At 37.5% G+C, this 18,487-nt stretch overlaps 2 long non-coding RNA genes across 2 annotated transcripts; one reads left to right on the top strand and one right to left on the bottom strand.

The window, feature by feature from the left end:
• Positions 1-2,951: 2,951 nt before the first annotated feature.
• On the top strand, positions 2,952-10,926 carry LOC138137928 (uncharacterized). Its single transcript, XR_011161919.1, has 3 exons — positions 2,952-3,130; positions 6,310-6,474; positions 6,529-10,926. It is a non-coding gene; the product is annotated as an uncharacterized lncRNA (long non-coding RNA).
• A 178-nt stretch (positions 10,927-11,104) lies between these two features.
• LOC138137929 (uncharacterized) lies at positions 11,105-16,854 on the bottom strand. The gene is made up of 3 exons (XR_011161920.1): positions 16,746-16,854; positions 11,627-16,690; positions 11,105-11,249 (listed from the first exon to the last, which is right to left on the bottom strand). It is a non-coding gene; the product is annotated as an uncharacterized lncRNA (long non-coding RNA).
• Between the last annotated feature and the right edge of the window lie 1,633 nt (positions 16,855-18,487).

Genomic DNA, 18,487 nt, shown 5'->3' with positions numbered 1-18,487 from the left:
TTCTAAGGAAGGAACCTCCGCCGGGCCATGAAGGAACCTCCGCCGGGCCATGGATGTGTGTGTATGTCTTTCAGGGGCTGACGGTAGGGTGGTGGAAGGAAGAGCGGTACTCTTCCGACACCACCGCGAGGTCAGCAGGGTTCGAATCCCAGGCCGGATGGGCCTCCCATGGATGTTGTGTTGTGTTGTCCAGGAGGGAAAAAGGAGAAGAGAGAGGGTGGGCGTGGGTGGCCGAGGAAAGTACCCCGGAGCCTCGCCGCACATAAGGAAAAAAAAGAGGAAAAAAACAAGCCCACCGCAAAGGTACCTGATAGGCCAAATGGTGAAAGGGGAAAGGCTATAACAAAAAAAAAATACTTTTCATCATCCATCACAATGGACTTATTTCCAACAAGAATTTTCTTTAGATGTTTACCGCATTTTTCTGGTATGTGACGAGTTGTTTTTCACTATATTTGATAAATTTTTCCCTTTTATAATATATCAAATTGTGCTTAGATAGAGTGTAGCGAATGCATCCACAGGAGACATAATATTTTCCAGGCAGTTTTCTTGGAGATATATCAATCTGGATTTCAATCTTCTCAATCCAAATTTTCTGTTCTGGAATGTCAATAACAGATAGTCTATTACATTTTAATTTTTCGTCTACAGATTTTTGAAATGATAGCAAAGAAAATAAATTGTGGAAGTTGGGACTTTTTCTGCTTTAAAGAGTTTTACAACTTCTTCTTTAGGAGTGTGTCCAAGCCTGAGAAACGCACGTTACCTCAAATCTAACGCTTTAATATTTGAAAGAATTTTGTGCACAGAAATGAGCACACTACGTTACCCCACCAATAGACCTACCCCTCGGCAATTAGCAACAATTTCCAAAGAGTAGTTTTCCCAGATCGTCTGCGATAAGCAAATCACGTAATTTTTTTTGAGTTCGCAGTCCTCCAGCTCTTCATTTAGTATGCGCAGCATGCGAGCGAACGCATTTGATAGACGCAAAAGAGGGAATCTGAACATTTAACCGGCAATACGAGGGTCAAATATGAAGCTGTTTGGTATTCGAGCAATGTTCGGTAAACTTGCGTGCTCCTGCTAATGAGTCCGGTCAGAAACGTTCCCAAGTCTCCGCCGGAACTCTGTCTTGGACACACCGCAACCTACGTCTCCCCAAATAATAAATTTCAACACAAATGGACCGGACGTTTCTCCACGTTACACCACAACAGCCGAAAAATTTTTAAAATACGTGGACATACTCTCTACGATTAATAAATTGTGGCAGCGTAAAAAGCGAGAGCGACGTCTGCTGCTTCCACGCCCCCGGATCTGGGAGACTAATGTAAATTTGCTCCGGCGCTATCTCCAGGAGAATAACGCATCGTAATCACTAATCGAATGGTTATGGGGCAATTGTCGGGCTGTATCGCCGGGATAAAAGCAGACGGAGCATGTTGATCTGTCGGACGAATAAAAGTTGGAATTTTTTCACGGCGAGCTCGTAAAATTTCGCAGATTGCGACGCAGATTAAAAAATATATCTGCACTAAAACGATATAGAGCAGATGCGAAAATGTAAACGGGGGACGGATGAAATCCCCAACCGGGAGAGGGTTTTCTTGTACAGTCAATACAGACCGCACCCATGTAACCACCTGCACTCATTCTAGGGGTAAGAAAAATACATGACTGAGACAAATCAGTTCGTTAGATCCTATTATGCATTTACACCGAAAAATATACTCAGAAAATTGCTTGATCAATTTATAAAGATTGGTATAGTATGGAAAACAGCGCCACGAAATGTCCCGTTTTGCGTGACTTACAGATTCCAATCAGGAATGCCTAAAAATTCAGAACTCATTCGTGTCCAAATACGATGAGAAATGAGAAATTTCTCGTGGCAATTAGAAATGATTTACAGTGCGGATAATACCGATACACTCCGCTACTAGGCTCTTCGTGGCGCTGCCTCGTACTACCCTTACCAGAGGCCGTACCCGCATTGGATACCACCCGCAACGGATTATCTGTCTACCCCTATAGAAAGGATTGCAACCCTGAAGAACAAGAACCAAGACGGCAGCTCAGGGCTTGACGTTGCTGCTTGTTATTCGGGAGGTAGCGGGTTCGATTCTCGCACCGGCCGTAGTTGAAAATCACGTTTTTTTCAGAGGTTTTCCTCGATCTAGGCTGTGGACACATAACAGGAGGCAAATGCTGCTACAGATAACCACATCTTCTGACAAGAATTCGACCATGACAGTGTCCCATCCGTGGGAGACTTTACTTAACGGTCTCAAGTCCGAAAAGCCTTCAAGTCATAACAGAGTCCAGTGGTTTTTGTTTTTTTAGAACGACCAGAAGTTGCGCTTGCTTCGGTGATACAACTCTCTCCACCTCAGTAGCACCCCCGGTGGTCACTGGTCTTCTCTTAAGCCCAAGCTGACAAGGAAGAAGTTGCGCTTGCTTCGGTTACACAGCTTCTACAGGCATCCTGGTGCTCTTGAATAAGAAGCGAATTAGGAACATCAAGTGCGGTCTTTTTTTACTCTATTCTTGTAATCTTTATTTACCATTTTGGAAATAAACTCTGGCAAAAACATAACACTATTTTCAATAATTTAGTTAGATAATTATCCAAGGCTGTGACTGCAAGGAATTCTTAAAGAAGATTTTAGAGAACTCTTGAATGGAATAGTCTTGCAGTATATATTTCGTTTATTTCAGCAACAACTTGTGTACCAGTTAGCTTGATACAAAATTTAAACGCGTCTATAAACAAATACGTTTTGATTTAAACAAGAAAATTGCCTTGAAAGGTAGTGCTAATTTTTCGTTAATTTAGAGAAAAATCCTCGCGTAGTCTACCGAATGCAATATCACGTAATATTATGATAACAGATGTGTTGACTCACGCGCCAGACTATGCATATTATTATTATGCGAACGTTGTTACACAGTACATGGTAAATCAAGGACGACCAGCAGCGACACCGAAATCGCTCAAGAACTCGTCTCAACTGGTCGAAAGCAGTCATTCAGATATTTTTTCTTCAATCTTGAAGTTCAAGTTGTGCAAGAACTACAGCGCTGTCTCTTCGGCGTTTTGGATTGAAAACGAGTTAAAATATCTGTGAGTGTTGGCAAATTATCATTATTTATTTATATCTGGATTGTGATATGCTTTGATACAAAAACAGAATTCGTTAAACAGTCATTTCTATTTATAGCAAACAACAAACGTGAAAAGGTTGTGTTCTTATTAAAATAATATGAATAATAAAGAATGTAGGTTCTCGGTGGACACATAAGATGCAACAATAGACGCAGATGACAGTTGTCAATCTCGCTGCAAGGCTCTAAGGCTAGCGCCACATCTGGCGGATAATACACGAGGAATCATACGTTTTGTTGCTGAACACTCATCTCATATCTTTATACCGGGTGATTTTTTTTAATTTTACATCTAGCCGACTACGACTTTTTGTCAGAAAAAGACCTATTGCTTTGATGGAATTGGCGTAAGGTACTGTATTTTGAGTTGCCTATATCGAGGGCGATATAAGTAGGGACATTTCTGTGACGTATCATAACCTTGTTTCTGCTGCCTTTTGTGTTAGCAAAAATATTATTTTAAAGACAACGCACACAAGAAATTGTCCTAAATTTTACAAAAAAAATTGTTAAAGTAAATTATTATAAACAAATACAAAACCTTTCTCCTAGTTCTATGAGCTTTGAAAGTCAAAAATTAATTTTAAGCCTAACCTAACATTTTAAATAAGTTAGCGTCATTGTGATATAATTAAGTTACGTCTACGTTTTGTCTGAATTTGTCTTGTCAAAAATGTCATAGCTGGCGAAATTTAAAAAATCACCCGTTATAACCAATGACACCCTATTGATGATAGATCGTATATTATCAGTCAGATGTGGCGCTAGTCTAACACTCAGGACGTTCCAGCACGTGTTGTCTTCTTATTTATAATCTACTCTATGTCCAGTGGAAATAAAATTAATACAAAACGAAATACAAAAAAAAAATAAGTTGTAACTCATTTTTCAGAAGAATACTTACGACAAAATGAAATTATTACGCAGTTCATCATCGTCCACCAGAAATAAAATAATGTTTTGTTGAAAAATATATTCGCTGGATTTTTTTCAAACTAGATTATGCCTGATGAGGTTAAAAAAATTTAAATAATAGACAGACCGCAAGATTTTTATGTTTTTAATTTTATCGGTGTTGTTCGCAAGTGAGAGATCATTTTCGCCCAAACAGGAACAGGACATCCTGCACCCTAGAGATAACAAAACTGAAACACTTAGCCTTGAACCCGTTCAAATTTTAAACGGCCATTCATAACGTGATTGCCGATTTTACCAAATCAAATAATATAAATTCCCCGTTCACTCCACTAAATAAAATTTATTATGTCGGGGCGAATTTCCCCGTGCTGCAAACGATTGCGTTAACACTGGGCAAAACCGCAAAATGTATCGAAAGCGTCGGGAACAAGTTGAACATTCCAACTTGGATATTCCGAGGAAGTTGATAATTTTGCTAATTACAGAAACATCGATTTACAATTTCCAGATATCAGTGCGTTCCTGGGAACGGGAAGTGTGTTGATTGTAAAATTTCAATTATGGCGTCCAATTAAATTTGCGAGTTTGATCATTTGAGTGGAATTAGTTTTGAAGAAAAAGTAGACTTGCTAAATTCGAAAGGACCTGGAGATGGAGATTTACCGACGCTAGAAGTAATTTCAGTCTTACACGTTGCTGAAACAAAATTCTCGACATCTACAATTCTTAACGAATAATTCAAACACATCAACGATACGAAATGGGAGATCCCGCGTCCTGATTGGTCAGCGCGTCCAACCAATAGCTTGTCGGTCTAGTGTGAGACAGTTGCGTTAATAGTAACTCCATAACTCCTCTCAAGTACAACCGAGCATCGTGGCCAAGCGCCTAGCGCGCCACTTTGCAATCTCGAGGTCCCGGGTTCTAATCCCAGTGCCGCCTGACCTGGTGTGGGTTTTTTCAAGGGTTTTCCCACACGGTATGAGCACAGGTCTCGTATCATAGATAAGGCGAATGCTGGGTCAGTATTAACCCCTACCACTGTCCTTCCGCGCACCCATCCTCTCCGTACCCATCCCGAATCTTCCCGTCAGTGTGGCTGAAAAGGCTCTGGCAAGCCTCAGCAGGCCGCTCTCCTTCGGGGGAGAATGAAAGATGTATCCTTTCTTTTTTATTCCAGTCAAATGTACTTAAGTCAAGTTGTTTCACACTCTAGCACGATAGTGGATCTGTTAGGTAGATCGTAGTGATTAATGAAAATTAAGTATTATATTGAGGTGAAGTTCCCGCCATTTTCAGTGGATGTGATATAAACTTGTAAATTCTCGGATTGCTCGTATCGTGAAGCATTAAACATGTTTGTGCAATGGCGGTGCACAAAAACTCCCCTTGCAATACTCCCCACTCTCCAATAAACAAAATATTTGTACCTCCCCACACGACCTCGACCCCAGATGTGACCAATAAGTTTAAACCCGGAGCAAGTTCGCATACAGCGCGACTTGTTTCGAATTTTAATTGGAATAATCCAATCACCACGTGGAAGTTCTATCCGCAAAGTTGCATGTATGCAAACTGAGCCGGCAAACTTATTATCGGCAAAACCTGCATGCGGTTCATATCCGCCGTGTGTACATATGCAAATGGAGTTTTTAACGCCACCGCCATCTGTCGGCCGGTCAGTTTTCAGTTTGGCTTTTGGCTTTAAAGTTGGCCAATAACCGCTGCATTCCGGTGCAGGGACGGTGTTTTTTGCGTGCCATTAAAAGACCACCGCGGCTTTATGTCTATTAATATGAAAGTATGAAAGACATGAGCGGCCGTTAAACGGACAAAATGGGCGCGAATATGGCTGCGGGCCGGTCGTTAGAACGTTATGTTAGCCCGTATCTCGACCGGAGCCGCTCCGGAACCCTGACGTTTATTCGATACACACGCCACCGGAACAAAAATCCACCCGGATTCGTTCGAGGGGATGCCTACTCGATGATCATTAGCTTCGGCGATATTGTCCACCGTCGAAAGTAATCGATGAGGTCGCTGATAAATCAACAAAATTAACAAGGAGATAATAATTATAATAACAATGATAACAAGAAAACTGTCAAATACCTAATTAATTGTGATTTTATTGAGATTTTTAAAAATAAACCCAAACCAGATTAATTATATAAACATTTAACAAATAAAAATAACAATCATAGCATTTATCAATTTCAGATGAATCACCCAAACATGACCCACAAAGGTTATCAAGTGAGAGATAAAAGCGTCAGTTAAATTTGTATAAGTGTTTAGTATAGCAACAGCTGTTCAAACGAGTATACACATTATGTTTTGTGTATAAAAATTTAGTTTGGAAGACGTATCACACCCACTAAAATGGTAAGTACTCTTTCGTATTTAATAATGTTAGTTGACATTTGAAGAATGTTTTAGAAGAAATTCTCGAAAAGATCAGGTACCACAGATAAGGGTAAAAGTTATGAAGACAAAATCGTCACGATTATTGCGTTGAGACTGGTGTCAAAAAAAGAGGTAAACACTTTTGAACTTTCTTCAAACAACAGCGAATTTGGAGACTTTGATGACGTGGTTGTTCACACCACCTTGCACAACAATAAATGTCAAAATGTGGCCTTACAGCTAAAACATAAAATTAATGAAAAAAGAATCTTGAAGAATAGTCTGGCAGCTAAATCCGGTTCATTTAGTTTGCAACATTATTGCCAACAATTCCAAAAGCTCAATTGTCACAGCAACTTCACATGGGTTTTGTACACAAACAACATTTTGGAGCTCAACGGACCGTTCACTTTTCTATTAGAAGAGAAGGAACATATTGAAGTGACCGCAAAACTGGGAAATTGTCTATGGCGGCATTTGTTGAACACTTCGAAAGTAGATGATTGTGTAATCGAATTTGAAGTAACCAAAGAGGGAAGTAGTGATGAAGAGAAACTTGAGGCTTCTGGTTACAAACATTTTTTTGAAAACTTTCGCCTCTATGTAAACCAAGCTAACGTTGAAAAGACGACATCAATTATTTCGTCGATGTTTGCAGAAACTTACGACGGAGTTAGTTCATCTTCGCTCGTCAATTTCATTACCGCCTGGAGTTTACAAGAACATCGCAAAAATTTTTTGACAGACGAAATTGTTAAGGCAAAAATTTGTGAAATAGTACTAACACCACACATCAGGATACCCACATCGACAAGACAAGACAAGAAGTCATTGCTCCTGGGTCAGATTATCAACCAGTTTGATATAACCATTGCAAAAACTTTCCATGCTAATTTGTGGCAAGATGTTGACAGCTTTGACGAGGAAATAAGAAAAACTATCAAGAAATTTGGAATTGTGTGTGATGATATTGATGACGTTAGTCGCCTAGAAATTCTAGATAAGGTTAGAATTTTATGGCACATGAAGAAATTACCGTTATTAATTGAAACAACTGAGTCCAATGAAGAACTAATCGAAAATGTATTAGAATTATGTCAAGGACAACGAAAATTTGTTTTGATCGGAGAAAATATCGACGTAACTGAGTTTTCTGGGTTATCAGTATTTCAAAATTTAGCAGATCTAAACGTCGACGATAACAGTTGCAAAGCACTGTTGAAAGAATTTACAGTGTCCTTGCAAGGGAGAAAAGAAATTCCATTGGAAGAAATTTTACAAATTGATGATAAAATAAAGCAAGCACTGACTCCCTCACATTTGGAAAACATGCTGTATGATAATTTTTGCATTGGAGAAAACAAAACTAAACGAACAAAATATTACATTTCGAGAAATCTCTCGAGGGTATTGATCACATTTAATTACATCAAGGAAACTTTCGATGACATGTGTTTGATAAATTGTTGTGGTAAATTGAATAAAATTAAAAACAAACTTGTTGGCGTAAACTTGATCGAACTTGATATGTATTTAAAAGATAAGAATTTACCACACGGCAACAATAAGCAGCGAAAGAAATTCATATGTTACCATGATGGCACGTGCACGAAGAAAGAATTTACAGAATTTTGTGAAAAAACTCCAGAACAAATCTGTCATTTGTTTAGAATAACCAAAAACAACAATTTGGAGTGGGTGACCAGCAACGGTAGCATCAACACACTGAGGAAGCATCGTTTCACCGCCGAAGACTTTCACGAATCTAAAGCATCCAGTTTGTCTGAAAATAAATTCAACATTATCTGCGGCGAAGCTGGAAGTGGTAAATCAGCACTGATGCGACATCTCAAAAAATATTTTCTGCTAGACGTTTGGGTCATCAGTTTGAACTTGAGACAATACTTTTCACAGATGAAAAAAGAATATGAGAGTTGCGAAGAAGTGCTGGACCATATTTGCAGGCTTGAATCAGAACAACACAACTACAGTTCATTTGATGAAGAAATCAGAAACATTTTCCAACAAAAGAAGAAATTTGTCGTTCTCTGGGACGGACTTGATGAAGTGCCTGAAGCTCACTTGGAAAGAGTATTAAATACATTTGGAATGTTGTTGAAAGCGGATGTGGTTCAATGGGTTACTTCGCGACCTAACCTGCAAACAATGTTGGAAAACGAATTCGATGTCTTTGCCGTCACAATCAAAGAACTGACCAGAGCACAACAAAATAATTACATTAAAGATCGACTAGGGATCAAAGATTCTGAAAAGTTGGAAAAGCTTTCGCAACAAATTTTTGATAAAGTTGCACCGCAAATAGCAAAACAGTTCTTAGGGGTGCCGATGCAGCTTGAGATGTTGACCGATCTTCTTATCGAAGATCCCACCAAATTTCAAGATTTATTGCAGAATATATTTTCTTTGACAGATTTGTACGACACATTTATCGATAAACAATTCGAAAGACAATTTGGAGAAACCACATACGATTCGTCCAATTCAACCGAACGTTACATCTACGAACATTTTAAATCGTATCATCAACAACAGTACGAAATTGTCGCTTTGAAGGTTTACCTGTATGAAGAGATTTTCAAGAAATTCTTCCACGAAGTAATATTGGAACCGTTTCTTCAACAGGTGCGAAACCACGGCGATATTATCGGAATAGTTGCACAAGATAAAAACGGGGCACCAATGTTCTACCATTACACTTTTGGAGAATATTTTGTCGCTTCTTGGTTATCTAAAAACTGCAAGCACGTCAGCAACTTGGAATCGTTTTTCTTCGATGAACAAAACAAAAATATACGATTGATGTTTGACATGATCATGGCAAAAGGTTGTTACGCACACTTGGCCGTCTTATACGAAAACATCAAATCTTTGAAAAAACATAGCACAGAAATTTCCGTGAAAGACAAGTGCGGAAGAAGTCCTCTCCATCTTATTTGTAGTCGAGGCGAAAAGCATAATTTATTAGATACGCAAAAAACTGGTGGTAAATACGTAATTGATAGCGGCAAATTCCGAGAAGTGAAAAGAGAAAACAAGGAATACGATGAAATTATCACTTTTCTGATGACGGAAGGAAAGTGCCACCCATTAGACAAAGATACGTTATGTTCGTGGAGTTGCATCGATTATGCAGATGCAACACTTTCTTTGAGGTCACTAGACAACATTTTATCAAGATCTCCTGACATTTGTCGATTAAACGATTTAAAGAATTTTCAAGATGAATGTTCGGTTTTAGTCTATTCGGTAATTTACAATTACTCCAACTTATTTCAAAACATAAATCCAATACCTTATTTTGACGATAAAGAAACTTGCACGAATCTTTTGCACCTATGTGCCCTTTACAACAGACCTCAATTCTTGCAAAAATTGCTCGACAAGAGCAATAGAAACTATAGAAAAAAAATTAGTTACTCACATTATCAGCCTGGTCACATTTCTTTTTACGTCTCAAAATTCAATATAGCATCTCTAAGTATCCCCCCCCATATTCTAACCTTAAAAAATATTCTTACTGATGATTTGACTCCTTTGGAAGTGGCAATAGGTCGAGGTCATATGGAAATTGTCAAGATTTTACTCAGTAATAATGCTGATTTTATCACGCCAAATGAGAACGGAGTTACTTGTTCACATAAAGCAGCTGTCGGTGGGCATGATGAAATTTTAAAAATTTTATATCAAAAAGGAGCAGATATTAATGTAAAAGATGAAAAGAGTTGTACACCCTTACACTATGCGACTTTTAATAACAAGTTAAGCACGGTGGAGTTATTAATAAATAAAAATGCAAAATTATCATTAAAAGATGTAAACAATATGACTCCTCTCGACTATGCTGCTGGCAGAGGTTATGTAGAAATTTGTAAAATCATGGTTGAGAGAAGCGAAAATTTCTTGGACGTGAAAAGATCGCTCATATATGCTGCAGAAGGCGGTGAAAATGTGATTGTTAAATATCTAGTCATCGAAAGAGAAGTTGACGTCAACTTTCAACACAATGGAAAAACTTCGCTCCATTACACCTCCGAGAATGGACACTTCGATGTGGTTGAATTTCTAGTGAAGAAAGGAGCTGAAGTCAACAAGCAAGAAGACAAGACACTACTTACTGCTTTACACTATGCAGCGAGGAGAGGATTTTTGAAGATAATAAAGTTCTTAATCGACAACGGAGCCAACTCGAATCTTCGTGACAAGCAAGGAAAATCATGTTTACATTACTCCGTCATTTTTGGAGATGTAGAAGTGGTGGAGTATTTAACTGAGAAAGTGGAAGATGTGAACCCCGTCGATGCTGAAGGAAATACACCGATATCTTTAGCCGAGAGACATGAAAATTCGGTTGTTTTGAATTTTTTTTTAAATATTGTACCTACTTGAATGAAACTTTTATTTTTAATACAAGTTGAGTTTCTGCTTTTGATTTACCTTAATTTTCCACTAAATAATGGTTCGTTATTTATAACTCTGATTTCTATGGTTATTAGACATGATCAGTCTAATAACCACAGGAAGACGTAAATAGTCCTTTCCTGCGCCAGCTTTTGAAATAGGAAGATCCGAAGATCGGATGAAAAGTAGATCAGATAGCATCTAGTTTACTATTTTTAACATTAGGTAACATAAATTGGAAAGACTTTCAATTCTCTATCCGACGGTGGTTTGGTTCTTCAATTGCATCAATTGCTCAGGGATTATGGTTCCACGAGTATGGTTGTGTAGTCATCCTGAAAAAAAAGTTTCATTCTTGTATTTAATGAAATGTTTGAACAAAATACATTTGTTCCATTGCATTTAGATGTGAAAGGATTCCTACAGTATCAGAACCACGAACATTGCTGTTCGGGTGTTTATTTAAATTTCCCCTCAAAGTTGGGGCTGAAGAGTCGATTGTGAACGCACCATTGTTCAGTCTACACACTAAAAACACAAACAACGTAAAAAGTGAGGTTAGATTTAGACATCTAATCCGTGATGTGTAATCCGTGATGCGTTCACAATCGAATCTTCAAGACCAACTTTGAAGAGAAATTTAAAGGAACACCCGATACAATTAAATTGTGTTAATTATAAAGCTTTTCGGAAAACCCAGCGGCAAATTTACCCTTTTGTCTAGTTGATATAGTTTTCTTAAGGCAATTTTGTGTTGAATAATTTTGCTGCAGAAGATTTTCAAAAGCATCTGAAGCGTGGAATGTTGCACCTTAATGTTTACTTAGTTAAGTTTCACACAACTTTACATTAAAATGTTGTTCTTTGAATCACGAAAAAGATCGTTGCAAAACATACTGCGAAATTCTTGTTTCCGTTAATTTCTTTGACTTCACTCTGTGAACGTTAGACTGGAAGTCTTTTTATAGGCGAAAGTAAAATGAACTTGCTTCTGGAATAAAAAAATAAGTTAGGGGCATTTGAGAAGTTCTGTTCAAAATAATTTAGATTTTGTAATGCACGGGCGAGGGGAAGTCGGCTAAAGTTTAGCTCATAAATATTATAATGGTCATGGCGTCGAGAATGATAGGCTCTTCATGTGCTGATGAAAGATGTTTAATCTTCCTTGGGACAAAGAAAAATGCAGTTGCAAGCTTCAAATTCCGTGAATTTGAATAACTCCCATATCAATCTGAGTAGTCCTTGAAGAAGAAGTGTTATCCAGGTTGTGACCACATTGAAATATGGATGTGGACAATGGAGGATTAGATATTTATAATTGTGCAAAAGACTTTCTTTACAGGAAAATCATGGTAAATGAAAATCAAAATATCCATATCGTTTACTTAAAAACATTTTAACAATTCTTTTTATCTTTAATGTTTCTTAAATATTCCAAAACTAAATCACGCTTGTACTTCTCAGCTAAGGATATCGGTGTCTCTCCTTCAGCATCGGCGGCGTTCACATCTTCCACTTTCTCAGTTAAATACTTCACCACTTCTACATTTCCAAAAATGACGGAATAATGTAAACAAGTTTTTCCTTGCTTGTCACGAAGATTTGAGTTGGCTCCGTTGTCGATTAAAAACTTTATTATCTTCAAAAATCCTCTGGACCCTGCGTAGTGTAAAGCTGTAAGTAGTGTCTTGTCTTCTTGCTTGTTGACTTCAGCTCCTCTCTTCACTAGAAATTTAACTACATCGAAGTGTCCATTCTCGGAAGCGTAATGGAGCGAAGCTTTTCCATTGTGTTGAAAATTGACGTCAACTTTTCTTTCGGTGACTAGATATTTAACAATCACATTTTCACCGCGTTTCGCAGCATATATGAGCGATCTTTTCACGTCCAAGAAATTTTCGCTTCTCTCAACCATGATTTTATAAATTTCTAGATAACCTCTGCCAGCAGCATAGTCGAGAGGAGTCATATTGTTTACATCTTTTAATGATAGTTTTGCATGTTTATTTATTAATAACTTCACCGTGCTTAACTGGTTATTTAAAGTCGCATAGTGTAACGGTCTCTGACCAGCTTGATTTTCTACATTAAAATCTGCTCCCTTTTGATATAAAATTTTTAAAATTTCATCATGCCCACCGGCAGCTGCTAGATGTGAACAAGTAACTCCGTCCTTACTTGACGTGATAAGCTCAGCATTATTACTAAGTAAAATCTTGACAATGTCTATATGACCTTCACGTATTGCCACTTCCAAAGGAGTCAAATCAGCAGTAAAAATATTTTTTATGGATAGAGTACGGGAGGGGATACTTCCAGATGCTATATTTAATTTTGGGAAGTAAAGACAAATGTTACTAGGATCATCATGTGTGTGGTTAATTTTTTTTCTATACTTTTTGTTGCTTTTGTCGAGCAATTTTTGCAAGAATTGCGGTCTGTTGTGGAGGGCACATAAATGCAAAAGATTGGTGCGAGATTTTTTACCTTCAAAGTAAGGTATACGATATATGATTTGAAATAAGTTGGAATAATTGCAAATTACCGAATAGACTAATAAGGAACATTCGTCTTGGAAATTATTTACATCGTTTAATGGACAAATGTCAGGAAATTTTGCGAGAATGTTGTCTAGTGACCTCAAAGAAAGTGTTGCATCTGCGTAATCGATGCAACTCCACGAACATAACGTATCTTTGTCTAATGGGTGGCACTTTCCTTCCGTCATCAGAAAAGTCATAATTTCATCGTATTTTTTGTTTTCTATTTTAACTTTACTCAAATTGTTGAAATCAATTATATATTTTCCACCAGTTTCTTGTACATCTGAAAGATTATGCCTTTCACCTCGACTACAAATAAGATGCAGGGGACTTCTTCCGCACTTGTCTTTCACAGAAATTTCTGTGCTATATGTTTTCAAAGACTCGATGTTTTCGTACAGGACGGCCAAGTGTGCGTAACAATCTTTAGCCACGATCATGTCAAACATCAATCGTATATTTTTGTTTTGTTCATCAAAGAAAAACGACTTTAAGTTGCTGACGTGTTTGCAGTTTTTGGATAACCAAGATGCGACAAAATATTCTCCAAAAGTGTTGTGGTAAAACATTGGTGACCCGTTTTTATCCTGTGCAACTATTCCGATAATATCGCCGTCGTTTCGCACTTGTTGAAGAAACGGTTCCAAGATTACTTCGTGGAAGAATTTCTTAAAAATCTCTTCATTCAGGCAAACCTTCAAAGCGACAATTTCGTATTGTTGTTGATGATACGATTTAAAATGTTCGTAGATGTAACGTTCGGTTGACTTGGACGAATCGTATGTGGTATCTTCAAATTTTCTTTGGAACTGTTTATCGATGAATGTGTCATACAAATCTGTTAAAGAAAATATATTCTGCAATAAATCTTGATATTTGGTGGGATCTTCGATAAGAAGATCGGTCAACATCTCAAGCTGCATCGGGACCCCTAAGAACTGTTTTGCTATTTGCGGTGCAATTTTGTCAAAAATTTGTTGCGAAAGCTTTTCTAACTCTTCAGAATCTTTGATCCCTAGTCGATCTTTAATGTAATTATTTTGTTGTGCTCTGGTCAGTTCCTTGATTGTGAAGGCAAAGACATTGAATTCGTTTTCCAACATTGTTTGCAGGTTAGGTCGCGAAGTAACCCATTGAACCACATTCGCTTTTAACAAAATTCGAAATGTATTTAATACTGTTTCCAAGTGAGCTATAGGCACTTCATCAAATCCGTCCCAGAGAACGACAAATTTCTTCTTTTGTTGGAAAATGTTTCTGATTTCTTCATCGAACGAACTATAGTTGTGTTGTTCTGATTCAAACCTGCAAATATGGTCCAGCACATCTTCGCAACTCTCATATTCTTTTTTCATCTGTGAAAAGTGTTGTCTCAAGTTCAAACTGATGACCCAAACGTCTAGCAGAAAATATTTTTTCAGATGTCGCATCAGTGCTGATTTACCACTTCCAGCTTCGCCGCAGATAATGTTGAATTTATTTTCAGACAAACTGGATGCTCTAGATTCGTGAAAGTCTTCGGCGGTGAAACGATGCTTCCTCAGTGTGTTGATGCTACCGTTGCTGGTTACCCACTCCAAATTGTTGTTTTTGGTTATTCTAAACAAATGACAGATTTGTTCTGGAGTTTTTTCACAAAATTCTGTAAATTGTTTCCTCGTACACATGTCATTATGGTAACATATGAATTTCTTTTGCTGCTTATTGTTGCCCTGTGGTGTGTTCTTATCCTTTAAATAATTATCAAGTTCCATCAAGACTACGTCACCCAGTTTGTTTCTAATTTTTTTCAATTTCCCACAACAATTTATCAAACACATGTCATCGAAAGTTTCCTTGATGTAATTAAATGTGATCAATACCCTCGACAGATTTCTCGAAAGGTAATATTTTGTTCGTTTTGTCTTGTCTTCTCCAATGCAAAAATTATCATACAGCATGTTTTCCAAATGTGAGGCAGTCAGTGCTTGCTTCATTTTATCATCAATTTGTAAAATTTCTTCCAATGGAATTTCTTTTCTCCCTTGCAAGGACACTGTAAATTCTTTCAACAGTGCTTTGCAACTGTTATCGTCGACGTTTAGATCTGCTAAATTTTGAAATACTGATAACGCAGAAAACTCAGTTACGTCGATATTTTCTCCGATCAAAATAAATTTTCGTTTTCCTTGACATAATTCTAATACCTTTTCGATCAGTTCTCCATTGGACTCAGTTGTTTCAATAAATAACGGTAATTCCTTCATGTGCCATAAAATTCTAACCTTATCTAGAACTTCTAGACGACTAACGTCATCAATATCCTCTACCACGATTCCAAATCTCTTGATAGTTTTTCTTATTGCGTCATCAAATCTGTCAACATCTTGCCACAAATTAGCATGGAAAGTTTTTGCAATGGTTATATCAAACTGGTTGATAATCTGACGCAAGAGCAACGACTTCTTATCTTGTTTTATCGATGTGGGTATCTTGATATATGGTGTCAGTGCAATTTCACAAATTTTTTGCTTAATAATCTCGTCTGTCAACAAATCTTTTCGACCTTCTTGCAAACTCCAAGCAGTAATGAAATTGACGAAAGAGGATGAACTAGCTCCGTCGTAAGTTTCTGCAAACACTGACGAAATAATTGATGTCGCCTTTTCAACGTTAGCTTGGTTTACATAGAGACGAAAATGTTCAAAGAAATGTTTGTATCCAGAAGCTTCAAGTTTGTCTTCATCACCACTTCCCTCTTTGGTTACTTCAAATTCGATTACACACTCATCTACTTTCGAAGTGTTCAACAAATGCCGCCATAGACAATTTCCTAGTTTTGCTGTCACTTCGATGTGTTCTTTCTCTTCTAATTGAAAAGTGAACGGTCCGTTGAGCTCCAAAATGTTGTTTGTACACAAAACCCAAGTAAAGTTGCTGTGACAATTGAGCTTTTGGAATTGTTGGCAATAATGTTGCAAACTAAATGAGCCGGATTTAGCTGCCAGACTATTCTTCAAGATTCTTTTTTCATTAATTTTGTGTTTTAGCTGTAAGGCCACATTTTGACATTTATTGTTGTGCAAGGTGGTGTGAACAACCACGTCATCGAAGTCTCCAAATTCGCTGTTGTTTGAAGAAAGTTCAAAAGATTTTACCTCTTTTTTTGACACCAGTTTCAATGCAATAATCGCTACGATTTTGTCTTCATAACTTTTACCCTTATCTGTGGTGCCTGACCTTTTACGAAACATCTGTAATCACATTATTTCGATGAAAATAAATCCTGACTATTTTTTGGATACTTACTTCTTTTTTTCTTCTTCTTCTAACATTAATGCCTTCTAAATAAAACTTAACATATACACATTTATCAACAGGTGTTTCAAAACTGCACCATTGTCCAAACCTAATATACCTTTTCACCGATAATCTGATAACACTGATAGTGTCATGTTTTAATCATTGTAGATTACGTTTCGATGACTTTTTTAGAACTGAAATGATAAGTACAAATACCAGCACACATACGTTTTTTTTTAATTCACAATTTCTTTGTTTCTACCATAATATTTATGGTTGATGTAAAAAAGAAACTATCTGGGTATTGTGGTCTCTGGTGATGTACCATGATATTACAAAAAATATGTTTTGGAAAAATAAATAATGATTCGATAACGATTCGATAATGATTAAGTTGGGATATTGTCCCCGATCGCAACTTCAGGAGCAACCTGATAGACGAAGTTCTGGGCCGGAGAGGAAACTCCCAACTCGAACAACATGTTAATTAACTTGTTAACTCTCCCTAATCTTAGATATAATCCCGGCCAACACAATACACATCGCCTATTTATGAGGGCGGCCATTATTTATCGGCGCCGATTCGATTTCGCCCCTAATTCGTAGAAAGGCCGTCTGATTTAGGGGTTTAGTGCCGGTCCGCACGGTAAATATTAATATTAAATTGGTTTTGCTTCGAATTTTCGGCCGGAATTACTAATTGAGTTGAAACTATTCCCGACAGCGCCGCACTTATTTATGTTTGCACTGCTAATTGGGTACCTTTGAGATACGGACACGGGCTGGTACTTTTTCTAATTAAACGCACTCCGGCGCTTTTTAATTAAATTCATTTATTCGGTGGTGGCCTTTTCGCTCCAGATGAAAGAAAATAAATCGCCGCTGGTACCGAACGACGATCATACAATGGGCCAGATTCAATTCCGTTGTATATGAGTCAAAAGCGATAAATTTTCATCAAGCTATTCGGCTTTGTCTCCTCTTGTTATCGAGCTTTTTAGCTACAGGACGTCTGGAAACGCGTCCAGCCGCAACAACAGAAACTTTTTATTTGATAGAAGCACCCTTATAACTCCATCTGACATGCTATCATTTTTTCAGCTTATTGCTTGACGTATTGAAAATCCTTGGCTCCTCTTCAAGCAAGGATTATAGTTTCAAAAAGTTTTTCTGACGGCCCGAGCCTGACGACGATTTGAGCGTGTCGATTTCAGCGTGTCGCATAGTCAAGCGTGACGATTTTAGCGTGTCGCATGAAACTAATTCACTGCCCGTGTGGTGCGCCTAAAAAAGTTTTCACTTCAAAAATCTTGCGTCGAGATTTCAAATAATCACTACAGACAGATCCTCTTATCTAAATTCACTTTTCATTTATTTTTTTTTCCAGCGCCAATTTTCGTATAACAATTACATTTTATCAAAGCATTATCAGAAGTGCTTCCTGCGTTTATCAATAAAACAATAGTTCGAACTTTGAAGTTTTCGCTGTTACGTGACGAGCTGAACGTTCAAAACTGTACTTTGAACAAACAATTTTTAATGAATCAATTTGTTTGTGACGAGTTATCATTTCTTATCTTTTCCGGTTTTTATCAAAAAACAAATAAAAATATGCTTGCACTGATGCACACACCGTAATGGTAATATCGTGGCAAGTATTCTTAATCCATCGTTGATTTGTGGTTTGTTTCGGTTAAAAACTGTCATAGTGCTAGTTATGACCATAAAGTGTGCACTCTATGATTTAT

This window comes from Tenebrio molitor, chromosome 9 (assembly GCF_963966145.1).
Source record: "Tenebrio molitor chromosome 9, icTenMoli1.1, whole genome shotgun sequence".
NCBI lineage: Eukaryota > Metazoa > Arthropoda > Insecta > Coleoptera > Tenebrionidae > Tenebrio > Tenebrio molitor.
The sequence above is the reverse complement of the archived record's forward strand: the minus strand, read 5'-3'. Positions and strand labels throughout refer to the sequence as shown.